The following is a 23334-nucleotide window of genomic DNA, read 5'->3' as shown; positions in this document are numbered from 1 at the left end:
ATTGGATGCATGGCTGGTCTCCAAGGAAACTTTTCAGTGAAGGCGAGGTGAGGTGAAATTGGGTTTAACGTCGCGTCCAAGATTATTGCTCTTATTTTGCGACGTGCATGTACGTATGTATTTTTGTGTGGCTGCTTGTACTAGTCTGGACTGATGCTGATTTATAGTGCCAGCTCACTAAGATACCATGCCGCAGTTTAACATGAATACCCCACTCAGACACAGTATACTGACTCCGAGCCGACCAGTCCTTGTTTTAGCCCCTTAATCCCGAGCACCAGACACGGTAACAACAAGTACCATCTTTTGACGTCTTTTGGGATCGAACCCCGGACCTTCCACTAGACCATGGAGGTGGTCAAATGGTGAAGACATTTCTTGATTTCGAGATTGCGACAGGGATTCATGCTTCATACTGGTTGCAAGCATTTACCTTTAGTTTACTTGTAGAGGTATCTTTTTAGGTAATTTTAGCATAGAAACTTTAATCACTATTCTTTGTGATGATATTTATTAAAAAATCTTCCAGTTTTTTGCATGGCAATAACATGTTAAATATGGCAATATCTAATTGTCTATGATACATTAAGATAATGACTTCTCTAACCCTGGGATTATAAACTGGAATTGGATCCCAGCAGGTACATCTTTTAAAAAAAAAGAGTGAGTGAGTGAGTGAGTTGGGTTTAACGCCGCTATTTTTTCAAGTTACATCACGGCGTGTCAGCTTAATGTGGGAGGAAAGCCCGAAGTGATGCAGGTCTCAGACATTTACCACTCCGGTGAAACCACGAGCACGGGTATGGTGCTGACAAATTTCCAAAAAAGAAGAAAAGCTTCTTCGCTTTTTAAAAAAGTGAACAATTGTAGGAATCGTGTGAGTGGAATACTTCCCGTGTTGGTCGTTGTGATGCCGGTTGGAGCCCCCCATTATCCAAGCATGTTGCTGTTGCGATATTCCACCCCCAACCTATCATTCCTGTAGATGTGTACACAGTCCCCCTCAAAGCTCAAGTGTGGGAAAAGTTCCTCGTCTCCCCAGGGGTCGTGGGTATCGTCCCAGGGGTCAGCAATATCAGCCCGGGGGTGGAGCCATATATGTGTGAGGCAGTCAGCTCAGATGGAGTAATAATTTTAACAGGAGTTAACAATTTAATTAGACCCATACCGAACTAATTACTGGCTTCTTGTGGAGGGAGTGTTTCGTGGTAAACTCTCCTCTTGTAGAGTATATCTCCAAGATTGCGATGAGGCATGGCTCAACTTGGCTTTTATCTCTGACTGCGTAAGCGATGTTTTCATGTTGATTTCGTTAATTAAGTGTATTTGAATATGTCTATCTTTGATGTACTTTGCTGGTCTTTTCACTAATAGTGTGGGCAGACTTTGTAATTACAATTTATGCGTCATAATTAGAGTTTGATGAAGTGGAATAATCATTTGGTGAGAGAGCTTGTTGATGAAATTTGATATGTGGAATTGAGACTTATTAGTGAGAGTTGTCTTGAGGATGTCAGGTACAGTTTTTAAGGTCCTTAGTTTTCTGTTCTGTTTCAGTCTGTTTAATAAAGTATTCAATTATCTTCTTTTCTTTGAGAACATTGTGAAAATATCTAAGACAACTCGGTAAAGTCAGGTCAATTATGTTTCCTGTTTCTCATACTATTTAGGTCAGCTAGTGTGATAAATGGGTGTATAAGAACGACTGTCAGACAGGAACAGAGAACAATATGTAATGTGAAGTGATTACATTAGAACAAGCAGTAAGATAGGGTACTTAAATTGGATATGATCTAATATTTTTACATTGAAATAAAGATGGATTTTGCAAAATTATTACATTGAAATAGATTTAATGTAAAATTATTACAAAGAAATAGATTTGATGTAAAATTATTATATTGAAATAGATATGTAAAATTATTACAAAGAAATAGATTTGATGTAAAATTATTACAAAGACAGATTTGATGTAAAATTATTCTATTGAAATAGATATGTAAAATTATTACAAAGAAATAGATTTGATGTAAAATTATTACAAAGACAGATTTGATGTAAAATTATTCTATTGAAATAGATTTGATGTAAAATTATTACAAAGAAATAGATTTGATGTAAAATTATTACAAAGACAGATTTGATGTAAAATTATTACAAAGACAGATTTGATGTAAAATTATTATATTGAAATAGATTTGATGTAAAATTATTACAAAGAAATAGATTTGATGTAAGATTATTACAAAGACAGATTTGATGTAAAATTATTATATTGAAATAGATACGATGTAAAATTATTACAAAGAAATAGATTTGATGTAAAATTATTACAAAGACAGATTTGATGTAAAATTATTATATTGAAATAGCTTTGTTGGAAAATTGTCACAAAGACAGAGATTCAATGTAAAGTTATTTTAATAGAAATGGAGCCAAATTGAAATTATATGATAATTTGAGATATTATTTTGAAATTGCCTGTTGATAATAGCTTACACATGCTTATTATCTGGTCCTTGGGGTGTTGGTATATATGATGATATGGTTACAGTAAGTCAAATCTGTGGTACAGTTGGGAGTTCTACACTTTGGTGATGGTGGAAACAGACAGGTGCTGCCATATTCATGTCAGTTCCCCAAACCACTCAATTACTCTTCCAAGTAGTCAATATTATTTATCATTGATGGCCATGCTATCACCACATGGAGGAGTTGGCTGGAGGCTGAGGGGAGGGGAGGGGAGGAGGGGTGGGGAGGCGTGGAGGGGAGGCGTGTGTGGGGTGGTGAGATGGATTAGCAGGTCGTGAGTTAACACCTGGGAGTAACAACTAAGGAGGGAGGGAGGGGAAGTTGTGGGTGGCCTGGTATTCAGATGGGTGGGGGTGGGTGGTGGGGGGTGGTGGTGGTTGTGTGTGTCCTCGTACACAGAAAGGGTGTTACCTGAGGGGTTGGTGATGGTTGTGGGTGGCCAGGTGCACAGAGGGGTGGGGTGGGGGGTGGTGGTGGTTGTGTGTGTCCTCGTACACAGAGAGGGTGTTACCTGAGGGGTGGGGGATAGTTGTGGGTGGTCAGGTGCACAGAGGGGTGGGGGGTGGTGGTGGTGGTTGTGTGTGTCCTTGTACACAGAGAGGGTGTTACCTGAGGGGTGGGGGGTGGGTGGGGTCCTCCAGGCGCTCCAGTTTGCTTGCAGAGTTGCATCCCTTGGACATGCCAGAAACCTATGATTGTGGAATCCCAGAACTCCCTGATTATGTTTCTAGGTTTGTCAGCACCATAGCAATGCTCATGGTTTCACCGAAGTGGCAAATGTCCAAGACCTGCATCACTTCAGGCTTTCCTCCCACATTAAGCTGGCACGCCATGACATAACTGGAATACTGTTAAAAGCAGTGATAAACACAACTCACTCACTCATGCACATGCGAACCTGTGATACTCTCAGTTGTAGTCCCAATGTTAGCAAGGTATGCTATGTCGGCTTTAAAACATGGTCTTGTTAACACTCAGTAGAACTAAATATATGGAACACCATCAGACATTGTTTAAAGTGAACTGCCAGTGGCCTCAAAAACAGACAATACCAGAATGATGATAAAAGATGTGGTGCAATTCAGGAAAAATGAGAAAAAAGGTTTAGGGTTGGGTCTCCAGATCGAAGGGTTGGTCCGAAAATTGGAACCACAAGTCGTTTGTTGAATATTTCTGTACATTAAGACATGCTTCCCCCCCCCCCCCCCCCTCACTCTCCGCAGATGTTGCTACAACTGTATACATACAAATATCATTACACAATGAGGAAGCCACGAACGTGACCTCTACTGAAAAAATGGCCCCAGAATGTAAAAAAACTAAAAATTCCCTCATCAAGATGGGTTTATTTCAATAGCGGCGAGGACATGCGTAAGAAACATCTAAAGCCATGCGTGACTTCCTGGGTTCCCGATTCTCTCTTAATTCATCTGTGGTCGCGACACAGTGGTGTATTTATGGGGGAAAGGACAGGCTTTTTATGCCTAGTGCAGGTTACAGAGCTTGCAAACAACGACCCTCTTTGTGTGGGGCCGATATGGCGTTTATTAGTTATTTTGAATTGAAGTGTCATTCTGAAGACTTTTTGACTTTTTTTAAACAAAGATTATTTCTTTTACATGATTGTTTAAATTCTTTTCACTCTGGTCTGAGACTTTGTGTATTGCATTCTTGAATACATGATGCTGTGTTTCAGAGGCAGCTGAAGAGAGTACTACTCGCCTTTCTAGGGTGGTCCTTATATCTACTAAGAATGTTTCTCTGGTGTCAGCACCTCACCTGGTTGGTAGATTACACTAGGGGTAACTCTAGATAGTAGACTCACCAAAGGGGTGACCCTAGATGGTGGACTCACCAAAGTGGTAACCCTAGATGGTAGACTCACCAAAGTGGTAACCCTGGATGGTAGACTCACCAAAGTGGTAACCCTAGATGATAGAATCACCAAAGGGGTGACCCTGGATGGTAGACTTCACTAAAGTGGTAACCCTGGATGGTAGACTTCACTAAAGTGGTAACCCTGGATGGTAGACTTCACTAAAGTGGTAACTCTGGATGGTAGACTTCACTAAAGTGGTAACCCTGGATGGTAGACTTCACTAAAGTGGTAACCCTGGATGGTAGACTTCACTAAAGTGGTAACCCTGGATGGTAGACTTCACTAAAGTGGTAACCTTGGATGGTAGACTTCACTAAAGTGGTAACCCTGGATGGTAGACTTCACTAAAGTGGTAACTCTGGATGGTAGACTTCACTAAAGTGGTAACCTTGGATGGTAGACTTCACTAAAGTGGTAACCCTGGATGGTAGACTTCACTAAAGTGGTAACCCTGGATGGTAGACTTCACTAAAGTGGTAACCCTGGATGGTAGACTTCATTAAAGTGGTAACCTTGGATGGTAGACTTCACTAAAGTGGTAACCCTGGATGGTAGACTTCACTAAAGTGGTAACTCTGGATGGTAGACTTCACTAAAGTGGTAACCCTGGATGGTAGACTTCACTAAAGTGGTAACCTTGGATGGTAGACTTCACTAAAGTGGTAACCCTGGATGGTAGACTTCACTAAAGTGATGACCCTGGATGGTAGACTTCACTAAAACGGTAACCCTGGATGGTAGACTTCACTAAAACGGTAACCCTGGATGGTAGACTTCACCAATGTGATGACCCTGGATGGTAGACTGCACTAAAGTGGTAACCCTGGATGGTACTCACCAAAGGGGTGACCCTCATTGTTCCATGACACATTCTGTTACATCTCATTTTTGTATGACACACCGTAATTGGGGAGGGAATCTGTTTTACAATTAGATGAAGTGAAAAAACCAACAAGATTTATTCACCTCTGTTCATTAGGAAAGGTGAATACTAGGTATATAGCCGTTATTCTGAGATAACAAACCTATCAATTATCTGTCTGTATTGCTTTGTAATCATATTTCATTGATGGTGTGACCTAGTGTTTGTATTTCATTCATTAGTACAAGTACTAATCTAGACGTTGAAATTATTATATATTTTTTCCAACCCCCCTACACTCTAGAAAAAAGAAAAAAACTAAGAAAAAAAACCTGAAAAGTCTTTGTGTCAGGTAGTTTTATGACTCAACTTTATTATAAAAGACCACCAACACGTTGTGTTTTACCATGTCCAGAGCCTGAAAATGTTTTTTCATTTTATTTGCACTATATCATTATTTCAACCATTCCGTATTTCAAGATCTTTAAAAAACGTCTTTAAGTCTGTGTTGTGTATTGTTGTAAATGTTAAACATCCCGCCCGGAAGACCTAACGATGTTACTATTGTGACCACATGTTCCCATTAATAACAATGTCAGTCTGATCTGCCGAGTGAATTGTCAATTTCATGTGCCATGTGAATTTCATCACATCTCCTCCCTACTATCAACAATTGTCTCTAGGCTAGGAAAACTAGATGTAAAGAGATCTTCAAGCACGATGACCCGCCTGCTTCCATTCCACAGGTGACAAAATAGTGTCAGTCTTTGAAAACACATTATTTGCCAGGAGGGACGGCGATGCTCGCTTTAAAGCTCTCTACCTGGGATGTGATTATTGTTGGAAAATAAACAGAAGTCGTAGTTAGGCCATGTGTGGGGGATGAGGTAATGTTAGCGCCACTTGGTGGCGTTTGGAACCAGGGAATTGATTTCTGATACTGATGAAAGGAGTCATATTGGGTATCCCCTGCCATGAAGTGGAAGGGGGATATAGCAATGGGTGCTCTCCGTCCGTCCATCGTCATGTTTCTTTTCGGGAGCAGAACTAAAAAATCATGAGAGATTTCTCAACCAAACTTGGCACATAGATAGGTCTAGTGGCGAACTGGTGCCTTTTAATAGTTTGGGACTTTTGAAAAATGTATTTTTCAAGTTACCACTGCAACGACTTTGACTTAGACTGGAAATGGCAGTTGTGCTCCTTTCCATAGCAGATGTTGAAAACCGTACAATATGTCTTCACCAAACTTGGCACATAGATAGGTCTAGTGGTAAACTAGTGCTTCTTGATAGTTTGGGACTTTTAAAAAAAATATTTTTGAGTTTCCATAGCAACGGCTTAGACTGAAAATGGTGGTAGTGCTCCATACAACCGGACATTTCATATTGGCGGGTGATATGAATATTTCATGCTTGTTGTAAAATTGTATTCATATTTTTTCAAAATCTTGATGAAGAGGAAGAGATGTTTCTAGTTCTATCGAGTCAAGTGCATAGAATTTTTCTTTTTTTGAGAGACAAGGATAGGTGTAACCTTTATTTGCCTGGTTTGGTTTAATTTGTTTGTTGTTTTACGCCCTCCCCGTATTGCAGCTACATGACGGTGGTCTGTAAATAATAGTCTGGACCAGACCATCCAGTGATTAATATCATGAACATGGATCCACGCAATTGGGATCGATGACATGCATCAACCACGTCAGCGAGCCTGACCACCTGATCCCGTTAGTCGCCTCTTACGACAAGCATAGTCACCTATTACGGCAAGCATGGGTTGCTGAAGACCTATTCTACACCGGATCTTCACGGATTTATTTGCCTGGATTTGTCAATTTAAACCCACCAACTTAAGCCCACAGCCGCACACACACACGTGCATGCATAATGTGCATCTCCTTGTGTACAGCCGTCATCCTACACACACAGCCTGTACATATCACATAGCCCTCTATAACAATAACAGCATAATGTGCATCTCCTTGTGTACTGCTGTCATCCTACACACACAGCCTGTACATATCACACAGCCCTCTATAACAATAACAGCTCCTTGTGTACTGCCGTCATCCTACACACAGAGCCTGTACATATCACATAGCCCTCTATAACAATAACAGCTCCTTGTGTACTGCCGTCATCCTACACACAGAGCCTGTACATATCACATAGCCCTCTATAACAATAACAGCTCCTTGTGTACTGCCGTCATCCAACACACACAACCTGTACATATCACATAGCCCTCTATAACAATAACAACTCCTTGTGTACTGCCGTCATCCTACACACACAGCCCGTACATATCACATAGCCCTCTATAACAATAACAGCATAATGTGCATCTCCTTGTGTACTGCCGTCATCCTACACACACAGCCTGTACATATCACACAGCCCTCTATAACAATAACAGCTCCTTGTGTACTGCCGTCATCCTACACACACAGCCTGTACATATCACATAGCCCTCTATAACAATAACAGCTCCTTGTGTACTGCCGTCATCCTACACACACAACCTGTACATATCACACAGCTCTCTATAACAATAACAGCTCCTTGTGTACTGCCGTCATCCTACACACACAGCCCGTACATATCACACAGCCCTCTATAACAATAACAGCTCCTTGTGTACTGCCGTCATCCTACACACACAGCCTGTACATATCACACAGCTCTCTATAACAATAACAGCATAATGTTCAGCTCCTTGTGTACTGCCGTCATCCTACACACACAGCCTGTACATATCACACAGCTCTCTATAACAATAACAGCATAATGTGCAGCTCCTTGTGTACTGCCGTCATCCTACACACACAGCCTGTACATATCACATAGCCTTCTATAACAATAACAGCATAATGTGCAGCTCCTTGTGTACTGCCGTCATCCTACACACACAGCCTGTACATATCACATAGCCCTCTATAACAATAACAGCTCCTTGTGTACTGCCGTCATCCTACACACAGAGCCTGTACATATCACATAGCCCTCTATAACAATAACAGCTCCTTGTGTACTGCCGTCATCCTACACACAGAGCCTGTAATAGCACATAGCCCTCTATAACAATAACAGCATAATGTGCAACTCCTTGTATACTGCCGTCATCCTACACACAGAGCCTGTACATATCACACAGCCCTCTATAACAATAACAGCTCCTTGTGTACTGCCGTCATCCTACACACACAGCCTGTACATATCACATAGCCCTCTATAACAATAACAGCATAATGTGCATCTCCTTGTGTACTGCCGTCATCCTACACACACAGCCTGTACATATCACATAGCCCTCTATAACAATAACAGCATAATGTGCATCTCCTTGTGTACTGCCGTCATCCTACACACACAACCTGTACATATCACATAGCCCTCTATAACAATAACAGCATAATGTGCATCTCCTTGTGTACTGCCGTCATCCTACACACAGAGCCTGTACATATCACACAGCCTTCTATAACAATAACAGAATAATGTGCATCTCCTTGTGTACTGCCGTCATCCTACACACACAACCTGTACATATCACATAGCCCTCTATAACAATAACAGCATAATGTGCAGCTATATGTCCATTTCACCAGCTGTTATCAAAACATTTATGACTCGATGACGTGTTGGCATTACAAATCTCTCCAAGATAAAATTGTATAAATCAAAATAAATGGAGGATAGGTCTTATGCTCTCTGTTTGGAAAAAAATAATCAATTTATGTTTGTATAATACTTTTTTCCTGACATGTCGCGACCCGATCCACTTATCTATAAAGCTGCAGGAAACCCAGGTCACGCTGAATGTGATAACGTAATCAGCCTGCATTGTTGGCGAGATGGATGACAAGCGATCATGCTGATTTCACGCCGTGTTTATTGACACAAGACACAGTCACCTGTTGGCTTACTATCTTTGTCCCCCTCTGATTCACCAGTATTTATCATATTTTTTAGATTAAATTATGCCTCTTTTTTAGTTACCTTTAATTCTAACTATTTTCAATTTTAACTTTGTGTAATAAGCGCCCCGCTCAAATAAGCACCCACGGTGGTATTTACTAATATATTGGCAAGTGAACAATCCCAATTAGCATCCCTTCCGATTGATCAATGTACACAAGACTTATTTATTCATGTATGATACGCACCCTTACTTATAGGCAATTAAATTCTCGAAAATATATCTATCGTGTATAATACGCACAGATTCTTCTTTTATATCATTTCTTGGCTGTCAGCATAAACCACAAAATTTACAATCTTTCAACTCTGTTTAATATCTCACCAAAATTATATTCTGATAAGAGCCCTCTATCGCTAATTTTGAGAGCGCCCTGGGCGCTTATTAAGTCGAATACAGTAATTTTAATTAATAAAAACATGTTTGCCAGTTGGACCATCAATGGATGTTTGCATGAGCATATTCGAGAGTCTGTAGCCATATATATGTATCAAACCGGTATCTTGGTATAACGTTCTGTTGTATGAAATATTTTGGTTCTGAAAGTGTGTTGAGAGATGAAATATTTGTTTCGATCAATGTTGTTTGAACTATTGTCACCATAAGTTGTGGTAAGAGAGGAACTGAAGCTGTCACACTCAAGTGTGGTTTTATTTCATATTTATGGATGAGGATAGATATTTTATACTTTTCTTTTCATACCTGTTTGGTCACACACACAGGAACTCATTCAAGAACTCACTGAAGAATTTATGATGTTGTCACATATGATCTGATTCATCAACTAATTATGAGTTAATTAACTCTAGAATACAGATAATAGACCTGAGTATTATGTGACTGAACCCATGGCGATCCGATCCAGGTCCAGAGAATGTAGGTCCTCAGCAACAATTGACTATGGTCCTCATGCACAAGTGTTTGTAGGGCTATAGTCCTGCACCATGACCGTGGAATATTTTTATTTTATGAAAAAATAATAATCTAGAAATGCATACAAAAGCAAGTCTAGCCAGCTCAAGCTATCTCTATTCTGAAATCAGCATAGGGATTTTTTAAAATTTTTAGAGTCAAGAAGGATATTGTGAAATATAAGATTTCAGAGACTAAATGTTAGTCTAGTGGGGCTACAACTGTCCTAAATACCGACACTTCAACAGGGACTTCTATTACGAAGGCCTTCTTGGCCCAGGTGGCATGATGTGACACATGGCTGGAAGATGCATGTGCCCAGTGAGACCATCAAGTAGCAGTATTCAGTCTCCTGGAAGATGCATGTGCCCAGTGAGACCATCAACAAGCAGCAGTATTCAGTCTCCTGGAAGATGCATGTGCCCAGTGAGACCATCAACAAGTAGCAGTATTCAGTCTCCTAGAAGATGCATGTGCCCAGTTGAACCATCAAGTAGCAGTATTCAGTCTCCTGGAAGATACATGTGCCCAGTTGAACCATCAACAAGTAGCAGTATTCAGTCTCCTGGAAGATGCATGTGCCCAGTTGGACCATCAAGTAGCAGTATTCAGTCTCCTGGAAGATGCATGTGCCCAGTGAGACTATCAACAAGTAGCAGTATTCAGTCTCCTAGAAGATGCATGTGCCCAGTTGAACCATCAAGTAGCAGTATTCAGTCTCCTGGAAGATGCATGTGCCCAGTGAGACTATCAACAAGTAGCAGTATTCAGTCTCCTAAAAGATGCATGTGCCCAGTTGAACCATCAAGTAGCAGTATTCAGTCTCCTGGAAGATGCATGTGCCCAGTGAGACTATCAACAAGCAGCAGTATTCAGTCTCCTAGAAGATGCATATTGCCCAGTTGGACCATCAAGTAGCAGTATTCAGTCTCCTGGAAGATGCATGTGCCCAGTGAGACTATCAACAAGTAGCAGTATTCAGTCTCCTAGAAGATGCATGTGCCCAGTTGAACCATCAAGTAGCAGTATTCAGTCTCCTGGAAGATGCATGTGCCCAGTTGGACCATCAAGTAGCAGTATTCAGTCTCCTAGAAGATGCATGTGCCCAGTTGAACCATCAAGTAGCAGTATTCAGTCTCCTAGAAGATGCATGTGCCCAGTTGAACCATCAAGTAGCAGTATTCAGTCTCCTGGAAGATGCATGTGCCCAGTGAGACTATCAACAAGTAGCAGTATTCAGTCTCCTAGAAGATGCATGTGCCCAGTTGGACCATCAACAAGTAGCAGTATTCAGTCTCCTAGAAGATGCATGTGCCCAGTTGGACCATCAACAAGCAGCAGTATTCAGTCTCCTGGAAGATGCATGTGCCCAGTTGGACCATCAAGTAGCAGTATTCAGCCTCCTAGAAGATGCATGTGCCCAGTTGGACCATCAACAAGTAGCAGTATTCAGTCTCCTGGAAGATGCATGTGCCCAGTGAGACCACCAACAAGCAGCAGTATTCAGTCTCCTGGAAGATGCATGTGCCCAGTTGAACCATCAACAAGTAGCAGTATTCAGTCTCCTAGAAGATGCATGTGCCCAGTTGAACCATCAACAAGTAGCAGTATTCAGTCTCCTAGAAGATACATGTGCCCAGTTGAACCATCAACAAGTAGCAGTATTCAGTCTCCTAGAAGATACATGTGCCCAGTTGAACCATCAACAAGTAGCAGTATTCAGTCTCCAGGAAGATGCATGTGCCCAGTTGGACCATCAAGTAGCAGTATTCAGTCTCCTAGAAGATACATGTGCCCAGTTGGACCATCAACAAGCAGCAGTATTCAGTCTCCTGGAAGATGCATGTGCCCAGTGAGACCATCAACAAGCAGCATTATTCAGTCTCCTGGAAGATGCATGTGCCCAGTTGAACCATCAACAAGTAGCAGTATTCAGTCTCCTGGAAGATGCATGTGCCCAGTGAGACCATCAACAAGCAGCAGTATTCAGTCTCCTAGAAGATGCATGTGCCCAGTTGGACCATCAACAAGCAGCAGTATTCGGTCTCCTAGAAGATGCATGTGCCCAGTTGGACCATCAAGTTGGAGTATTCAGTCTCCTAGAAGATGCATGTGCCCAGTTGGACCAACAAGTAGCAGTATTCAGTCTCCTGGAAGATGCATGTGCCCAGTTGGACCAACAAGTAGCAGTATTCAGTCTCCTGGAAGATGCATGTGTCCAGTTGGACCATCAACAAGTAGCAGTATTCAGTCTCCTGGAAGATGCATGTGTCCAGTTGGACCATCAACAAGCATCAGTATTCAGTCTCCTGGAAGATGCATGGGCCCAGTTGGACCAACAAGCAGCAGTATTCAGTCTCCTGGAAGATGCATGTGCCCAGTGAGACCATCAAGTAGCAGTATTCAGTCTCCTGGAAGATGCATGTGCCCAGTTGGACCATCAACAAGTAGCAGTATTCAGTCTCCTGGAAGATGCATGTGCCCTGTGAGACCATCAAGTTGGAGTATTCAGTCTCCTAGAAGATGCATGTGCCCAGTTGGACTAACAAGTAGCAGTATTCAGTCTCCTAGAAGATGCATGTGCCCAGTGAGACCATCAACAAGTAGCAGTATTCAGTCTCCGGGAAGATGCATGTGCCCAGTTGGACCATCAACAAGTTGGAGTATTCAGTCTCCTGGAAGATGCATGTGCCCAGGTGGACCATCAAGCAGCAGTATTCAGTCTCCTGGAAGATGCATGTGCCCAGTGAGACCATCAAGTAGCAGTATTCAGTATTCAGTCTCCTGGAAGATGGTCAGGCCATCTTTTCACACTCCACAGTGTGGTTAGTGAGGATGTTGTTTGTTTCTTGCCTTGCAAAATTATTGCTTAATCAGGTTTGAATTCCCAATCAAATACTAAGGAATGATAAACCGTTTCATTATCATAATTTGTTTCAAAGGATTCATTATATCAGAATGGTTTAAGGAAGACCTAGCCTTTTCTCCCAACTGCTGACTTTAACTACAATCCTGGGTATGCAGGGTTATGTATTACTCAACTGACTGAGTACTTAAAAATAAATGCAACCAAATTGAAAAGCATTCAAACTTTTGGATGAAACATTTAGTGAAAAAATAAAGACAGTTATAAAATTATCTTGCTTGTTACACTGAATGAACCCATTGGTATTAATGGTTCCATGACACTGGGACTTTTTATTGATATTGTATTCTTGCCATACTTTCAGTGTAGATGTCTCGGGAACTTAATGCTGATGGCCTTTGTGTCAACAGTAAACGTATACCATTGATGACGTCCAACGTGAATCAACACTTGATGTTTTGAAGTATTTGTGTTCCAGATGCATTTGTTTCTGTAAAAAGGAGAAAGTAAAGATAGAACCCTACAGTTTTGAATTTCACATCATGTATGAGAGGTCACCTTACGTCTAACTGTATGTCAGTGCCATGGAGCAAGACTTCAAGCCAGAATCTTTATCCTTGCTCTTCTCCAGTCCCTGTACAAGTACTGTGATTGAAGCCAGTTCTGTGTGTAATTGAAGCCAGATCTGTGTGTGATTGAGGCCTGTTCTGTGTGTGATTGAAGCCAGTTCTGCATGTGATTGAAACCTGTTCTGTGTGTGATTGAAGCCAGTTCTGTGTGTGATTGAAGCCAGTTCTGTGTGTGATTGAAGCCTGTTCTGTTATTGAAGCCTGTTCTGTGTTTGAAGCCAGTTCTGCATGTGATTGAAGCCTGTTCTGTGTGTGATTGAAGCCTGTTCTGTGTGTGATTGAAGCCTGTTCTGTGTGTGATTGAAGCCAGTTATGTGTGTGATTGAAGCATGTTCTGTGTGTGATTGAAGCCAGTTCTGTGTGTGATTGAAGCCTGTTCTGTGTTTGAAGCCAGTTCTGCATGTGAGTGAAGCCAGTTCTGTGTGTGATTGAAGCCAGTTCTGTGTGTGATTGAAGCCTGTTCTGTGTGTGATTGAAGCCAGTTTTTGTGTGTGATTGAAGCCAGTTCTGTGTGTGATTGAAGCCAGTTCTGTTTTTGAAGCCAGTTCTGCATGTGATTGAAGCCTGTTCTGTGTTTGAAGCCTGTTCTCCATGTGATTGAAGCCAGTTCTATGTGTGATTGAAGCCTGTTCTGCATGTGATTGAAGCCTGTTCTCCATATGATTGAAGCCAGTTCTGTGTGTGATATTGCTATAATACAAAAGTGATGTAAAACATTTACACGTTTTAGAATTGTTGATGTTTGTCCTCTGTTTTTGTCTTCCTGGTGTAATAAAGTCAAGCCTTGGATATATTGGACACTATCATTTGAAACAATCATACCAGACATATGATTCCAGGTCAGGCGTGTTCCCCAGCAACCAGTGCTGGTGTAGTAGGTCAGGCTTGTTCCCCAGCAACCAGTGCTGGTGTAGGTGAGACTTGTTCCCCAGCAACCAGTGCTAGTGTAGGTCAGACTTGGTCCCAGCAACCAGTGCTGGTGTAGGAGGTCAGACTTGTTCCCCAGCAACCAGTGCTAGTGTAGGTCAGACTTGGTCCCAGCAACCAGTGCTGGTGTAGGAGGTCAGACTTGGTCCCAGCAACCAGTGCTGGTGTAGGAGGTCAGACTTGTTCCCTAGGAACCAGTGCTGATGTAGGAGGTCATACTTGGTCCCAGCAACCAGTGCTAGTGTAGGAGGTCAGACTTGGTCCCAGCAACCAGTGCTGGTGTAGGAGGTCAGACTTGTCCCCAGCAACCAGTGCTGGTGTAGGAGGTCAGACTTGTTCCCAGCAACCAGTGCTGATGTAGGAGGTAAGGCTTGTTCCCCAGCAACCAGTGCTGGTGTAGGAGGTCATACTTGTTCCCCAGCAACCAGTGCTGGTGTAGGAGGTCATACTTGTTCCCCAGCAACCAGTGCTGATGTAGGAGGTAAGGCTTGTTCCCCAGCAACCAGTGCTGGTGTAGGAGGTCATACTTGTTCCCCAGCAACCAGTGCTGATGTAGGAGGTAAGGCTTGTTCCCCAGCAACCAGTGATGGTGTAGGAGGTCAGACTTGTTCCCCAGCAACCAGTGCTGATGTAGGAGGTAAGGCTTGTTCCCCAGCAACCAGTGCTAGTGTAGGAGGTCAGACTTGGTCCCAGCAACCAGTGCTGGTGTAGGAGGTCAGACTTGGTCCCAGCAACCAGTGCTAGTGTAGGTCAGACTTGGTCCCAGCAACCAGTGCTGGTGTAGGAGGTCATACTTGGTCCCAGCAACCAGTGCTAGTGTAGGTCAGACTTGGTCCCAGCAACCAGTGCTGGTGTAGGATGTCAGACTTGTTCCCAGCAACCAGTGCTGGTGTAGGATGTCAGACTTGGTCCCAGCAACCAGTGCTAGTGTAGGTCAGACTTGGTCCCAGCAACCAGTGCTGGTGTAGGAGGTCAGACTTGTTCCCCAGCAACCAGTGCTGGTGTAGGAGGTCATACTTGTTCCCCAGCAACCAGTGCTAGTGTAGGAGGTCATACTTGGTCCCAGCAACCAGTGCTGGTGTAGGAGGTCAGACTTGGTCCCAGCAACCAGTGCTGGTGTAGGAGGTCAGACTTGTTCCCTAGGAACCAGTGCTAGTGTAGGAGGTCATACTTGGTCCCAGCAACCAGTGCTAGTGTAGGAGGTCAGACTTGGTCCCAGCAACCAGTGCTGGTGTAGGAGGTCAGACTTGTCCCCAGCAACCAGTGCTGGTGTAGGAGGTCAGACTTGTTCCCAGCAACCAGTGCTGATGTAGGAGGTAAGGCTTGTTCCCCAGCAACCAGTGCTAGTGTAGGAGGTCATACTTGTTCCCCAGCAACCAGTGCTGGTGTAGGAGGTCATACTTGTTCCCCAGCAACCAGTGCTGATGTAGGAGGTAAGGCTTGTTCCCCAGCAACCAGTGCTGGTGTAGGAGGTCATACTTGTTCCCCAGCAACCAGTGCTGGTGTAGGAGGTCAGACTTGTTCCCCAGCAACCAGTGATGGTGTAGGAGGTCAGACTTGTTCCCCAGCAACCAGTGCTGATGTAGGAGGTAAGGCTTGTTCCCCAGCAACCAGTGCTAGTGTAGGAGGTCAGACTTGGTCCCAGCAACCAGTGCTGGTGTAGGAGGTCAGACTTGGTCCCAGCAACCAGTGCTAGTGTAGGTCAGACTTGGTCCCAGCAACCAGTGCTGGTGTAGGAGGTCATACTTGGTCCCAGCAACCAGTGCTAGTGTAGGTCAGACTTGGTCCCAGCAACCAGTGCTGGTGTAGGATGTCAGACTTGTTCCCAGCAACCAGTGCTGGTGTAGGATGTCAGACTTGGTCCCAGCAACCAGTGCTAGTGTAGGTCAGACTTGGTCCCAGCAACCAGTGCTGGTGTAGGAGGTCAGACTTGTTCCCCAGCAACCAGTGCTGGTGTAGGAGGTCAGACTTGTTCCCCAGCAACCAGTGCTAGTGTAGGAGGTCATACTTGGTCCCAGCAACCAGTGCTAGTGTAGGAGGTCAGACTTGTCCCCAGCAACTAGTGCTGGTGTAGGAGGTCAGACTTGTTCCCTAGCAACTAGTGCTGGTGTAGGAGGTCAGACTTGTTCCCTAGCAACTAGTGCTGGTGTAGGAGGTCAGACTTGTTCCCCAGCAACCAGTGCTAGTGTAGGAGGTCATACTTGGTCCCAGCAACCAGTACTGGTGTAGGAGGTCAGACTTGTTCCCTAGCAACTAGTGCTGGTGTAGGAGGTAAGGCTTGTTCCCCAGCAACCAGTGCTGATGTAGGAGGTCAGACTTGTTCCCTAGCAACTAGTGCTGGTGAAGGAGGTCAGACTTGTTCCCTAGCAACTAGTGCTGGTGTAGGAGGTCAGACTTGTTCCCCAGCAACCAGTGCTAGTGTAGGAGGTCATACTTGGTCCCAGCAACCAGTGCTGGTGTAGGAGGTCAGACTTGTTCCCTAGGAACCAGTGCTGTCGTAGGAGGTCAGACTTGTTCCCTAGGAACCAGTGCTGTCGTAGGAGGTCATACTTGGTCCCAGCAACCAGTGCTGATGTAGGAGGTAAGGCTTGTTCCCCAGCAACCAGTGCTAGTGTAGGAGGTCAGACTTGTTCCCCAGCAACCAGTGCTGGTGTAGGAGGTCAGACTTGTTCCCCAACAACCAGTGCTGAGGTAGGAGGTCAGACTTGTTCCCCAGAAACCAGTGCTGGTATAGGTCAGACTTGGTGACTTGGTTGATGGCTTGTCATTGGACCCTACTTTTGTGCTCATAATGTCAATCACTGGTTTGTCTGGTCCAGACTCGATTATCTACAGGCTGTTGTCAAACAGATAGAAATCTCCAGGGTGTGGCATTAAACAACAAACAAACTTTTCTCAAAAACCATACAAACTGAGCAGGGAGAAGAGTTGCTTGTCATAATGCTTACCTCTGAAATAACATTCAGCCTGACTTGAAATACTATCACATAAGTTATTGTACATTTGTTTGGCTAACCTGTTTCCTTAGATTAGAGATAACATTGAGGCCTGTTTCCAAATGTTTCATGTGTTTCACAAACAAATCCAATATCTTGAAATACGTCATTGTGTTCAGTAAATCTTTTGTTTGCTGAATTTCAAATAACTCATACTGCAAAGCTTAGGTAATTTAGTTTTCTATTTCACTTTGAATGTGTGTTTAAGTGGTAGAGGATTATCACATTACCAATCAATTTGCAATCAGCGGTTACACAGGGTTGTTTTTGAATTGTAATCGGGGGATATTGTGTTAAATGAGAAACATTTAAACTTTCCACAGTTTATCTTTCAACAAAATGTCTCCTTTTTTCTTTCAAAAACCTTTCCACCCAACTTAACCCCAAAAAGTGAACACTCAACACCAGCACTAAACCCATGGCGGTGGAAAAACATAACCGTTGATGATGATTTCAAAATAAGTTGTTTCTTGAAGCAATAAGCTTATTTACTTAGTACTATACACAGATAAAAACATATTTTCTCAGCTCAACATTATTTTGAACAAAAAAACTTTCTCAAGAATATTCGGACATTCTATCCGTTTGAAATTCACAAAAAACAAATGGGCGATTTTCGAATTCCCTTTGTTCAAAAAACAGCTTGTTGGGAAGAAATAGTTCAACAAATGGCGAAACGAATCAAATTCTCACAACAAATTTGCTCCTGCCAGTCAAGAGACTGCACCTCAATGTTAACATTTATTTGTCTATGTCCAACTTGTCAAGGCACAGGCAACTCAGAAGTTGCTTGGTGTTTGTCTTCTTACGAACAATGTATCTTTCGGATCTTCCTGGTCTTCATGTAAATTAATCTTCGGTGAGGGAGTTAAAAAAACATGTCCTAGTGACAGGCATGGTGGTTAGCTGATAAATGGCTGGTGTAGATGTTCTTGTTGGATGTCTGTTGTAAGTGGATGGGTGGAGGAGAACGCATCACTCAAGGTCATTGGGTTTGACATACACATGTTTAATTCCTGGACATACTTTCTGGGGTCATTGTTTCTGGACTGTAGTGTTAGTGTGTGTTTTTGTGTGTGTTAGTGTTAGTGAGTTTGTCTGTCTGTCTGTCTGTCTGTGTGTCTCTGTCTGTCTGTCTGTCTTGTGTCACTGTCTGTCTGTCTGTCTGTGTGTCACTGTCTGTCTGTCTGTGTGTCTGTCTGTCCTCTGTGTGTGTGTGCCTGTCTGTCTGTCCTGTGTTTCTGTGTCTGTCTGTCTGTGTGTCGCTGTCTATGTGTCTGTGTGTCTGTGTGTGTGTGTCTGTCTGTCCTGTCTTTAACAGGAAACAAATGTGGTCAACAGAATCATAACCAATGCAAAAGGCAAAGAACGCTAAATCATTTAAACAGTTTTATTTTGATTTAAGGCAACAAATCTAAACATCAATATGCTATAGTATTTCATTTCACATGTACTAAACTTTGTGAATTCCTAACTTTCTATTACGATCACTAGCTATTACTAACTGACAAGAGTGTCACGATGTTGTCGATCCCATCTCCGAAGCACAACTGAAATAATACAACGACACAGTGTGTTCGACACGTGGCACATATGCATGCTTTTTGCATGCTTTTAGATCTGTTATCCGCGAAGTAAAGAAGTGTGTGTGTGCGAACTGTTTTCATACATAGAAACAAAACAGAACGATCTGTTCGGAAACCTAGAATACACTTACAGAAATATGACAGAAACAAAGATGCTAACATATATCCACCCTGTAATGACAATATCCTTCAGTGTAATAAAAGATTTATGGACAATATATTCATCTATTTCTCGGCTTTTATGTCCCATTCTGTTTGAAAGATGCCTCTGATTTTGTAGTTACTGAGTTGAAAGTGGATTTACGTAAAAAGATCATTTTAATCAGGTGAACGTTATTTTTTGTGTCCACTTTCCAGTTGAGAAGTGTGCAGGTAGAGAACTGTAATACAATGGCTTTATTAGTTCATATCAAAGTCGAGTGAGCTTACGTCATCTTGTGCTCTCCGTCCTTTGTCCTTAACTTTTACATTTTATATCTCCTCTAAAACTAGGATTGTGAAACTGAACTTTGGTCATGACAAACTGCTCACAGAATTCTGATCCAACTTTAAACATGGCTGCTATTATTTGTTCACAATTCAGGTGAGCTACAGCCTTTTGAATCTGTTTTGGGCATGCTGCCAACTCTGCTGATGTTTTTCCAGTAACAAATACAGGATATGAAAGTAGCCAGAATGTGAATCTTTTTTACTTGAAATCTAAAAAGGTATATGGTTTATTCCAGGTTTTCTGCATTCATTACAGCATCATGTAAGTTTTTTCATCTACCGGTACTCTGTTATTTAAAGCAAGGTGATAGAAATATGCTATCAAAAATGAAACTTGTAATGTTTGGGTTATAGTCTATGAACAACATAATCTGTCACACCTATTTCGTGGCCAAGGTTTGCTTTGTCAAAAAAAAGGCTGTTTGAAACATTAGAAACCGACGGTGATATTGCTGGAATATTGCTAAAAGCGGCGTAAAACCATACTCACTCACTCACTCATCTACATTTGCTTTTTAACACCCTTTTTTGTCCTCTGTGGTTGATTTGTTGGAAATTGTAAGAAAAAAACTTTTAGTGTAATCATCAGAACTTTTTTTATCAGTTTAGAGTGAGTTAGTGGTTTTACGCCGCTTTTAGCAATATTCCAGCAATATCATGGCGGGGGACTCCAGCAAAGGGCTTCAGACATTGTACCTATGTTGGAAATTGAACCCGGGTCTTTGGCGTGACGAGGGGGCATGGGTGGCCCAGTCGTCTAAGGTGCTGCGGTTCTCTGTGCAGAGTTGCGTCCCTTGGGCACGCCAGAAACCTATGATTGTGGGTTCGAATCCTGGTTTGCCTGATTATGTTTCTAGGTTTGTCAGCACCATACCCATGCTCGTGGGTTTCACCGAAGTGGTAAACGTCTGAGAACTGCATCACTTCGGGCTTTCCTCCCACATTAAGCTGACACGCTGTGATATAACTGGAATAATGTTTAAAGCGGCGTTAAACCCAACTCACTCACTCACTCACTCATTTGGCGTGACAAGCAGATGCTTTAACCACTCGGCTACCTGACCGCCCCTTATCAGTTAAGTAAAAAGCAGCAATTCTGACAAACAGATATCAATAGGCTTAGGCCTACATTCATGGAAATGATGAATACGTTTTGGAACAAAATATAAATAAGCATTTTGAGTTATTTTCTTTTTCCAGAGTTTTTACAAAGCACTGAGGGGTTTTAAGCATATATAAATACTGTAGACCTGAAAAAAACCTATTTGGATCAGATGTTTTTCTTATCACATCTGAATCCTGTTGTAAAAACAATACTCCAGAAAACAAACAGATATTGGAAAGCATTTAAGGGTTGCGTTTCAGACGAGAGTCGATCCTCAAATTTGTCAGTTTCACGGCTGTTGTCTAAATTTGTTTTGTCAGTATTATTGGTTGTGTAGAATCTCGCAGTGAGATAAAGTCCACTTATGGTTGACAGAAAGTTCTTTCTGCATACTTGGGAAACAGTGTTAAACTTGAGCCCCAGTTATAGAGGCCTCACAGATTAATATTCACTTAAGGTCTCAGGCAAGGACTGATTGTGTCAGAGTAAATTTTAGATTTTGTTTTGAAAAGTTTATCTCTTAAGATAACTGCTGGCCTTCAATTGAAACTGTGGGATATCTGTGACAAGAATATTAAGAACAAAATTGCTCATGTAAATTGATATCACAAAAATGTTTTTTAGAGATGAAATCATCGGAGCAGATGTTAACTGTTAATGAGTTTCTTGGAATTAGGGCTGGGACAAGTCCAAATTTACTACCCGGGTACCCACCCCCTATTACCCGACCCTACCCGGGTATCCACTGTTGGTCTCAAGAGATAGGTACAAATGTCTGATTGGGAATAGTTTGACAGTAGCCCTGGCAAAATGTATTTAGATACTTATATTAAACGATCTGGTCATGCATACACTGAAGTTGACTGAAGTTTTATCTCTATTCAAACATATTAAAGTCAGAAGGAATGCATGCATAGTCAGAAAGAAAAGTGAACAATAGTCACTTGCTGTGTAACCGTGGAAGTTCTAGATATTTTTTGCCATTAAACAATATATCACGTGACTAACCACGGGTCCGGGTAGTCCTGTGGGTACCCGGGTCCTACTCAGGAACCACCCGACCCGAGTACCCGAGTTACCCATCCCAGCCCTACTTGGAATGCCAATTGGTTCATCTCCCAAATATATCATGAAATATCATTTTAGGTATCATTAAAATTCCATTAGCTTTATAGCAAAATGTTTTTTCATGGTTCTATCAAGTGCAACATATTGATTTTTCCATCACAAGGGATAAATATTTCAATGTAAAAACAATTAAGGACCTTTTTAATGATGTTAATTCTCGCTTACTGTTATGTTTTTTAAAAGAAATAGAGCTATTTCATAAATTTTGATGTGCTAACTGTATTGTTTTAAAATTTGGTAGTGCAATTTAATAACTTAGATTGTTAGTGGCTATACGCTCGAGGGGGGTTGAAGTAGTGTAAAATTATTGTCCCCCTAAGAGGGTATGTAAGTCCCATTTCATTCCAGGTATTTTTCTGCATACCAGGCTTTTAAACGTAGTATATTTGTTATTTTAATCTAAGGCTTAACTGATACACTGTCGTCAGTGACTGAAGGGATGATATAAATCCTGCCGGGGTCCGTGCAGGAAGCTAAGGTACTGTAAGTCCCCATGGTTCCCAGTATGTTGATCTCCTTTCAGTGGCTGACGATTTCTAGCCCATTTTTTATATTGTGATGTTCATTAATGCTTACTGTTTTTATTATTCACAACTAGTTTTAAATCAAGTCTGTGATATTCTAGTTATTCTACTGTCCTTCGTCGACAGGTTTTTATTTCGTATAATTATGTGTATTATTACTGTACTTCTCGTCACGATATGGCTGAAATACTGCCGATGTGACGTTAAATCTTAACTCACTCACTCACTGCAACATACTAAGGCTGGGACAAATCTAAATTTACTACCTGACCCCCTATTACCCGACCCTACCCGGGCACCCACTGAAGGTCTCAAGTTGGGTACAAAATATTCATTTGGGAAGTTTTTTACTGGAGCCCTGGCAAAAAGTATTAAGATATAGTATAAAATGATCTGATCGTGCATACACTGAAGTTAACTGAAGCTTCGTCTTTACTCACACATATAAAAATCAGAAGGAAAGTGTACACAGTCAGAAAGAAATGCGAACATTAGCGACTTGGACTTATAAAGTGTAATATGAAATTTTATTGTTAATGTCATAAAAAAAATATATTACATGATTAACCACAGGTCCATGTAGTCCTGTGGGTACCCAGGTCCTACTCAGTACCCGGTTGACCCAAGTACCCGAGATACCCGTCACTGCCTACAACATACATAAATGAATTCACTGTGAGTTTTGACTTGCTGAAGTTTGTCACAAAATACCCTTGAAGAGGATGGGTCAGCCTCAGGGCCTTAACGTTGAGAGTGACACAAGATTCAAACACTCTAAACACAACCATTAAACTACAGAAATATGTGACACACACATTGAATAATGAAAATATTAACATAATTAATTGTTTGACAGGCAATACTTAGAAGTTGATGGATGACAAAGTAGACACAATTTATGGATAACATCTTCTTTAATAC

The sequence above is a fragment of the Haliotis cracherodii genome, unplaced genomic scaffold (genome assembly GCF_022045235.1).
Source record: "Haliotis cracherodii isolate W230 unplaced genomic scaffold, xgHalCrac1.p SCAF_5, whole genome shotgun sequence".
In the NCBI taxonomy this organism is placed as follows: Eukaryota; Metazoa; Mollusca; class Gastropoda; order Lepetellida; family Haliotidae; genus Haliotis; species Haliotis cracherodii.
The sequence above is the reverse complement of the archived record's forward strand: the minus strand, read 5'-3'. Positions refer to the sequence as shown.